Here is a 9448-nt window from a genome sequence, read left to right as displayed (position 1 = left end):
TTATACTTAATGAATTATGAATTATATACCATATACTTAATATAATTAATGAATTATATTTTTACTATATTTTCATTAGTAATCTCTTGGTAAAATACAGACTAAGTTCCAAACTTTGTTCAGTTTGTTCAATAGAAGACCCCCTGTGCTGAATGTAGTCAATGAGTTGTGAGCTAAAGAAGATATGGGGATATATGTATATGTATAGCTGATTCACTTTGTTATAAAGCAGAAACTAACATACCATTGTAAAGCAATTGTACTCCAATAAAGATGTTAAAAAAAAAAAGAATACTTTGGGAAGAAATACCAATAAATAACACCCTCTATGGAGTTTCCTAGGGCTGCTCCAACAAGTTACTACAAATTTGGTGGCATAAAATGACAAAAAATGTATTCCATCACCATTCAGGAGGCCAGAAGTTTGAAATCAATGTGTCAGCAGGGCTATACACCCTCTGAAGGCTCTTCCAACTTCTGGTAGCTCCCAGCCCTCCTTGGCATTCTTTGGCTTTTAGCTGCTTCACTCCATCCTCTGCCTCTTTCTTCACATGGGGTCTTCTCTGTGTCTTCTCCATCCAAATCCCCCTCTTCTTTCCTCTATAAAGACACCAATGATTGTTTGCAAGGCAGAAGTAGAGACACAGATGTAGAGAACAAATGTATGGACACCAAGGGGGAAAGCAGGGTGGGGGGTGTGGTGGGGTGAACTGGGAGATTGGGATTGACACATATACACTAATGTGTATAAAGTAGATAACTAATAAGAACCTGCTGTATAAAAAAATAAATAAATAAACAATGTACTACTAATACCAAAGAAAAAGGCACCAACGATTGCATTTAGGGCCCACCCTAAATCCAGGATGACTTCATCTCGAGATCCTAAATTAATTTCATCCACCAAGACCCTGTTTCCAAATAAGGAACATTCTGAGGTTCCAGATGGACATGAATTTGGGGGAGACACTATTAACCCACCACACCCTCCAACCGTGAAGCCAGTAAACGTGAATATAGAAGTGAGATGAGTCATCTACATGAGTTCCCCATTGAGAATGAGGTGCTTCCTACAACTCATACAGGGAGAGGAATACCTTCTAAATCTCTACGTACTATCAATTATTTACATGATTGAGACTTGTGTCTACACAGGAAGATAGGGATGTTCGAGTCCAGAGGAGGGGGAGTCTGCAAGCCTCGTGGTAATTTTTGGTACCATCCCAGAAAGAGGAGGTTTGATTATAATTATCATTATCAGTTACCTAGAAGAGAATTTCTCAAATTGATTTGCAAGAAAAAGTACATCTGTGGGATGTTAGTAGAATTAAGTCTCAACACTCACACAATTGCATTTGGGAGGAGACAAGCTAAGCACCTGCCCTGGTCCCAAGGTGGCCTCACCACAGGGAGTGTCTGGGAGCGACTTCCTGAGCAGCCAGCTGTGCTCTCTCCGCAACCCCACCCTCCTCCTGCAGCCCCCTCTACTCCTGCAAACACGCACACATTCCACATGTTGACAAACGCTTAACAAGAGACTGAAAACGTCCAAGTGTTTAGTCTCTTTCCATCAGGCAACTGAAGGAAGCAGCTGTTCTCCTAAGAGAATACGACTCACCCGAATATATAATTAAATTACAGAATCTACTTCAAATCATACAATGAACTTCTCGAATAACTTAGAAATCTTAAAAATGGCATTTGAAAAAGTGGGTGTGCTCTGAAGCATTCTGAAGTTCCACCTGTTTAAAGATTCACTAAAGGTAAAAGAGATTTCTAGAGGTGCCTCATTTAAAAGTTGGAATGCTGGGCTTTTTGCACACATACACGTGCACGCTTGCACCCGCACCATACACTCCTGGCCTGGTGCCACACTCACCTCCTGACCGCCAGGCACACCTATTTACAAGCAGGAGGAATCGGGCAGGAGTGAGACATGATCAAAACCCCCAATATTTACTAAAAATCCATCACATTTGGGTGCACCTCTAAATATCCAGTCTTCTCAATTATCCTCACAATTGAGACCCATTCTCATCATGACCCTAAACAATCCTCAGCAACATGAAGCCATCCCCTTCTAGCAGAGTAAGAGCAGAGACAAATTAACCATTAGTGGTTAGTTGATCAAGTAACCTGATACCCAGGTGGGATGTGTTTCATAAAATAAGTTGACAGGGCAGGGGACAGGAAGGAGATACACATTCTAGGCTCTAAATAAATGTTTGTTGGATGCATGGATGGACAAATGGATGGATAACTATCCCAGGAAGATGGAAGAAGGTTGTTTAAACTTTCAACGACATGATAAAGTGGTTAATGAGCTCTGCGTTGGGCCACGACTTATACGTTTACTTTTTATAAAGTGAGACTAGGCTTAACTGTTAATTACCAAAACTCTCAGCTAATAGGAACAATATGTCTTCGGTTTCAACAAGTCATTGTGTGTGTGTACACTCATGACTTCTATTTTTATGTATATTGCTATTCCTTAAAAGATGACCATTAGAATGGGCATCATCAAAAAATCTACAAACAATAAATGCTGGAGAGGGTGTGAAGAAAAGTGAATCCTCTTGCACTGTTGGTGGGAATGTAAACTGATACAGCCATTATGGAAAACAGTATGGAGGTTCCTCAAAAAACTAAAAATAGAATTACCATATGACCCAGCAATCCCACTACTGGGCATATACCCAGAGAAAACCATAATTCAAAAAGACACATGCACCCCAATGTTCATTGCAGCACTATTTACAATAGTCAGGTCATGGAAGCAACCTAAATATCCATCAACAGAGGAATGGATAAAGAAGATGTGGTACATATATACAATGGAATATTACTCAGCCATAAAAAAGCAACAAAATTGGGTCATTTGTAGAGACGCGGATGGACCTAGAGACTGTCATACAGAGTGAAGTAAGTCAGAAAGAGAAAAACAAATATCGTATATTAACGCATACATGTGGAATCTAGAAAAATGGTACAGATGAACCGGTCTGCAAGGCAGAAACAGAGACACAGATGTAGAGAACAAACGTATGGACACCAAGGGGGAGAAGGGGGGTTGGGATAAATGGGGAGATTGGGATTGACATATATACACTAATATGTATAAAATAGATTAATGAAAAAAATAAAACTGCAAAAAGAAAAAAAAAGATGAGTAAGATCCCAGATACCTCCAAATTTCAGAAAGTTACCTCTAACTTGATAACCTCTAAGAATACTTGATAGCTGGTCCCTTACTATTAACTAAGCTAAAAATATCTTAAACTCATACTCACAAATTCAAAAAGGCACTGAGCACTACTCTTTCTGTGCTTTGGGCAAGTGGTATAACAGATTTCCAGGTCACAAACCCAAGGCCGGGGGCCAGCTGGGGGTGTGGGTTCTGACTCTGGGTGGGTGATTTGGGGCAGGTGGCTTTAGCCTTTCTGGATCTCAGTCTCCTCACTGGCAGAATACGGTGTGGTAGATTAGAATAACTTCTTAAATTATATTTTTAAATATTTCTGTAGAGTGAAAATAAAAAGTAGTGTAATAACTATCATGTACCTAAAAAACCAAGCTTCACAAATGTATTGGTAACCCTTTGAACTGGGGTCATCAAAAAGGCCCAGACTTATAAAACGAGGCCCGGGGTGAAACCAGCCCTGAGGGACTCATCTGCCTACAGCTGGCAATTACGGAAACAGGATTCTACACAGAGATCTGCCATTTGGAACTGGGGTTTTGCAAGGGCACAGACACCTGGCCAAGATGTGACTAAAAGGGTGTTCAAATGGCACTCTGGACTTCAGCTGAGAACAAAGAATATTATGTGTCACCCTTTCTAAAAAGAGGTACAGAGTCATCAAGGCGGGACTTGCTGAGGGTGTCCCAAAATATATTCTGCCATTTAAGTCCATCAACCTCCAGGCTATAAAAGAAAGAGCTAAAGACTCTTTAAGAAGATTGGCAGAGAAGACCCGTGGGCAAAGAGATGTCAGAGGACTGAGCTTCCTCCTCTCAGCAGGGGTCCTGTGTCCCCCCCCCCCATCACTCACTTCAAGAGTGGGCAGGTCCAGCTTCCACAGAGAGCTTGGCCTGAGCCCCTGAAGTCTAGGGGACACACTGACAGGTAAAGGCGAGAGTGGCTGTGCTGCCCTGGTGGTCAAGGGGGGGGAGGGGAGGGAACCTTGCTAAGAGCAACTGACAGTAGGCGGTGTGTTTCCCATGGCCAGAAGGGACCTTGGGAAGAGAGCAGGGCGTGCGGCATCTGGAGGGAACCCCATCCAAGAGCTTCATCTGCCTGGGCTGGGAGACCTCAACAGAAAGGCCCTGTGCCAGGGGCACTGCCAGAAACACAGCAGAGGACGGCGCCAGACAAAGGCACAGTAGGAGGGTCCCTCATGGGGGAGATGCTCCAAGTAGCCCAGATGTGCCCCACATCACATGGGCATCTGCTCAGCCAGCAGGCACCAGCCCAAACCACAAACTGAGCCGGTCAGATCCAATTTCTCTGCCTTGACCTCTCCTTCCCGCCCCTGCTTCGTGTGTGTGTGTGTGTGTGTGTGTGTGTGTGTGCGCGCGCGCGCGCGCGCAGCTGTCTCTATGCTCAAGGGACAGCAGAGGGTAAGGAAGAGGAGAGGCTGACACCAGAAGTGTCCCAGCCTGTAGGTCCAGGTACAAGACATGGTGAGGGATGCTTGAAGGACACGTTAAAGCTTTTGTTTAGATCAGATTGAGTTTTTAAAGAACTTTTAAAGGTATTAAATTTTTAATACCTAGAAGTGACAGCAAAAGCTCTGAAATCTGCCCAAAATATCATCCAGAGATAGAAAAAGGAGATTTCCATACACAGATGTGAAAAAAGTGGTGTGAGAACATAAAAGTATTTCGTGAGATCTACCCCACCGAGCCCAGCCGGGACATAAATATTTTGCCACGTTGTCCTCAGATCCTTCTTTTCAATAAATAAAACTTAACAAAGTCCCCCTTTTCTGATACCATTTATCCCCCTCCCTCCCCAGGAGCTACCTCCATCCTGAAGTTGGCGTGTTTCATTTCTGCCTGTGTTTTTATTTTCTCATAATGTAATTATGTACTTGAAAACAGTGTATGGTGTTTGTTGGAAATTTTTGGCAGGCTGTCTAAAGTCTTTTGTAACTATATTTCTACAGTACAGTTCAGCTTTTTTATTTTAGTAAAATAACAAGTGAAGGGACCACTTAAATTCTCTCTCTACACTTATGTCTCATTGATGATGAATGAAATACTGCAGCTCATGACATGATAATACAGAGGAGTTCGGCCTGAGCAATTGGCTAGGCTAAATTAAATGAAGCAAAGCAAGGCAAAGGGTGCACTGGAAAGAAATCACAGTGCAGATACAGAAGGCACCCAGAAGAGGGCGACATCATCTAATAAAAAGAGTGCAGATGCAGGTTGGAGGCTTCGGACAACTGGATCATTAGGAGAGGCCTCTAACAGAACTTTTAAGCGCTAGAAGGTAACATTAGGAAACACAAGACTGATCATGTGAATTATTTGCCCAAGGTCACAAAGCTAGTTAATGTTTACTCTCTCTGCCTTCCAGTTCAGCACTCTGGGAGGTCTGTTAGCAGTCCTGTGAAGGATGCAGCAGACACAAGAAATCAGATTAGCCTAAATCGGGTCATGAGCAATATTTATACTTATGATCCCTTGTGCCAGTTTTAAGCCCTTATCGTGTTCAACTGAACACTTTGTTCATCATGAAGACGACGTTAAGGCTTGAGGAAAGAACCAGAGATGAAAAATTTACACACTGATAAAATTATAAAACCATGCTGAAGCAGGGGTATTTTTTAACCACCCCCCAAAAAGAAACTTTAAGCTCTAATCGTTTATATTTGTTCTGAGCACATGTTGATAATGTTTGTGTGAAACTGTTAGAATGACGTCAAAGGTACATTCATTGTTGACCATCCGGTTGAGATAGAAGCATTAGACAGATTAGGATGCTTTATGCTGAAGCCACAAAGAAAGCATCGCAGTAGCCAACACTATAAACCAGGGCTCAGCAAATAGGCCTAGAGCCTATTTTTGCAATGAGCTTTATTGGAACACAGCAATGCCCGTTTGTTTACACATCATCTGTGGCTGCTTTCGAGCAGTTGGGTCATTGCCACAGAGTCACATGGTCTCTTCAAGTTGGGCTCTTAGCTTGCAAAGCCTAAAATACATCTACTACCTGGTCTTTTACAGGAAATGTTTGCCGACCCCTCCTATAAAGCAATGCCATCCAATAAAACTCTCCATGATGATGAAAATGTTCTATATCTACACCGTCCAATATGGTAGCCACTGGCCACATGTGGCCACTGATTCTCAGGGGTGGAGGCTTATGGGGGTTCTGATGCCTCTGTGACTATTACTGTTTCCTTGATTATCCTCCCCAGACTCGAACTTGGAGAAGCAAGGGGTACCCCTGTAAACCATCACAAATCACTTAGCAACTTCTGCAAGACTTCTTTGGGGGTTTCCATTTGACTCCTGAAGTCACAGTAAATACATTATAAAGCTTTTTCATTCCCAAAGTTAATTTTCCTGGAAAACAATTGTTGAACATGGATATTTTCCCACAAGACTCATTGGGTTTTAATTTTGAGCTCCAAAACAAATTCCAGTGAAAACTGTATCATTATTAGAAAGTGCTTTCCATTTTCAAACCTTAGCTATGTTATTTTTAACAACTCTAGGTTTCAAATTCTTTATCTGTAACATAAAAAGCCAGAGCCCTGCAGTCTCAGTTACCACAATTTTTGGGATTCTGGGATTTCTGCTCTTTGAGCTTAGAAATTTGGGAAAAGTCCACACCACAGTGTAAAAAGACACCCGAACTCAGAGTCTAAAACTGTCACTGACTGATGAGAGTGGATTCTCAGAGGATGCTTCATAGAATTTAGCTCTACCTTTGTAAAGGCTGGAGGTGATTGCAAAGTGTACTGTTGGACTTGGAAGAGGAAGACATTGATCATTGCCAAATGGTCTGAAGAATCTGTAGAAAAGCCAGAAAGGTGATGATAGTCTAGGGGAAAACAGAAAAGAGGAAGGGGAACCCCTTCCCAAAGCATCCACTCAGATGAAACGGGCTCTGACGCAGGAAACCAGATATCCTGGGCTGGTCAGATTCGCCTTCTCCATCCACATCAGAGCCTGATTGAAAGACTATCAAACACAGACTAAAGACATGGCCTGTGTCAGATAACACGGGTCTTCTATCCCTGCAGCGGAGTTTTCAAAAGGATTTTAATGCGTACTTTGTCAATGAAAACCTGGAGGTCAGCCCGACAGAGATTTCAATTAGACAACCACATCCCTGAGACTATTCCATTCTGAAGTGGAGAGGGGGAAATTAGTGAACTGAATCATATAGTAAGGCAAATTTATTCTTTTTTGACATGAGCTTAACAAAAAAAAATAATGATTTTATGGGCAGTTTGCAATAGGTTTATAATAATAAGTCCCTGAAATTTTATACAAACTATGATAATAAGCACTGTATATGCTCGGTTATTTTTTTGCCTGTAACGGGATTTCTTAGCTTTCAACAGAATCTTTCACAGGGGTTCACAATCCATAAAAGGCTGACAATCCCTGGTGGTGGTGGGAGAGGAGTTGCTGAACCACCATCAGGAAAAGTTATTAATAAGGGGAGTCAGTGTTCTTCGCAGCTGAAATAACCAGGGAGGCCAGCTGTGAATGTGGGTAATCTGTGATTGGTGGCTATTTGGTAGAATTTTATTAACTAGTTATTTAGTGTTGAACTACCAAGGGAATGGGGTTTGAGCTAATCTTGAGAGGGCTACTGATAGCAAATGGACCACCTCTGGGATGCAGTATATGATTCCGAATGACAAGACCTGTACAAATTAAAGCACTGTGGACCAGAATCCAGAAATCTTCCACTGCAGAACAGAATGAAAGTCTTGACATTGATTTAAGTCAATCTTTTTTGTACAATCACATAGGACATAAATTAAAACCTCTTTTCTCATCTGCAAAACAGACACATAGCAGGCAATCAATGGGTGATGATGTGATAGTGGTGGAGGTGACGCAGGTGATGTCATTTATTGAAAGACTCCAGAGGGGATGGGTTATTATTTTGACCTGGAACAAGTCTCCCCAGCCCAACCATATCTTATCCATGCTAAACACCTTCTTCATAGAGCCTTCTCAAAGACTCATGGGATTTCAAGTGTTCATACTGAAAGGAATGTTAGAAATCATTGACTCCAATGCTCCTGTTTTGTTTTGGTTTGGGTTTTTTGCTTGTTTGTTTTGATATGTTGTGTTTCATTTTTATTCTTTTTTTAAAAAGACTTTAGGGACTTCCCTGGTGGTCCAGTGGTTAAGAATCCGTCTTCCAATGCGCGGGACGCAGGTTCGATCCCTGGTTGGGTAACTAAGATCCCACATGCCACGGGCAACGAAGCTGGCGCGCTGCAACTAGAGAGAAGCCCGCGCACCGCGAGGAAGAGCCAGCATGCTGCAACTAAGACCCTACACAGCCAAAAATAAAGTAAATAAATAAATAAATGTTTTTTTAAAAAAGACTTTAGTTTTTACAGCAGTTTTGTTCACTGCGAAACTGAGAGGAAGGTACAGAGATGTCCTATGAAGTATCCCCTGCCACCACACGTGCATAGCTTTCCCCTTTCTTAACATCCCTCACCAGAGTGAGGCCTTTGCTACAACTGATAAGCCTACATTGATGTAACACCCAAGGTCCATAGTGTACACTAGGGTTCACACTTGGTATTGTATATTCTATGTGTTTGGGGAAATGTATAATGACACATATCTACCATCATAGTATTGTGAAGAGTAGTTCCACTGCCCTAAAATTGCTCTTTGCTCTGCCGATTAATGCCACCCCTTGTCCCCCAAACTCTGGTAACCACTGATCTTTCTACTGTCTCCATATTTTGCCTTTTCCAGAATGCCATCTAGTTGGAATCATATAGTATGTAGCCTTTCCATATTGGCTTCTTTCACCTATTAATATCCATAGCTTGATAGCACATTTCTTTTTAGCACTGAATAATATTCCATTGTTTAGAGGTACCACAGCTGATTTATCCACTCACCTACTGAAGGACATCTTGGTTGCTTCTAAGACTTGGCAGTTATGAATAAAGCTCCTATAAACATCTGTGTGTAGGTGTTTGTGTAGACTCAAGTTTTCAACTCCTTTGGGTAAATACCAAGGAGTATGACTGGTGGATCATATGCAATGCTCCTGTTTTTCTGTTTCTTTTTTTTGTTTTGTTTTGTTTTTTTTGCAGTACGCGGGCCTCTCACTGCTGTGGCCTCTCCCGTTGCGGAGCACAGGCTCCGGACGCGCAGGCTCAGCGGCCATGGCTCACGGGCCCAGCCGCTCCGCGGCATGTGGGATCCTCCCGGACCGGGGCAC

General features: G+C 42.3%; 1 long non-coding RNA gene across 1 annotated transcript; it reads left to right on the top strand.

The window, feature by feature from the left end:
• Positions 1-3893: 3893 nt before the first annotated feature.
• Positions 3894-8832, top strand: LOC114486990 (uncharacterized). Its single transcript, XR_003681540.2, has 3 exons — positions 3894-4126; positions 4230-4491; positions 8354-8832. It is a non-coding gene; the product is annotated as an uncharacterized lncRNA (long non-coding RNA).
• Positions 8833-9448: the final 616 nt, after the last annotated feature.

This window comes from Physeter macrocephalus, chromosome 10 (assembly GCF_002837175.3).
Source record: "Physeter macrocephalus isolate SW-GA chromosome 10, ASM283717v5, whole genome shotgun sequence".
NCBI lineage: Eukaryota > Metazoa > Chordata > Mammalia > Artiodactyla > Physeteridae > Physeter > Physeter macrocephalus.
This window is presented reverse-complemented; position numbering and strand designations above follow the sequence as displayed.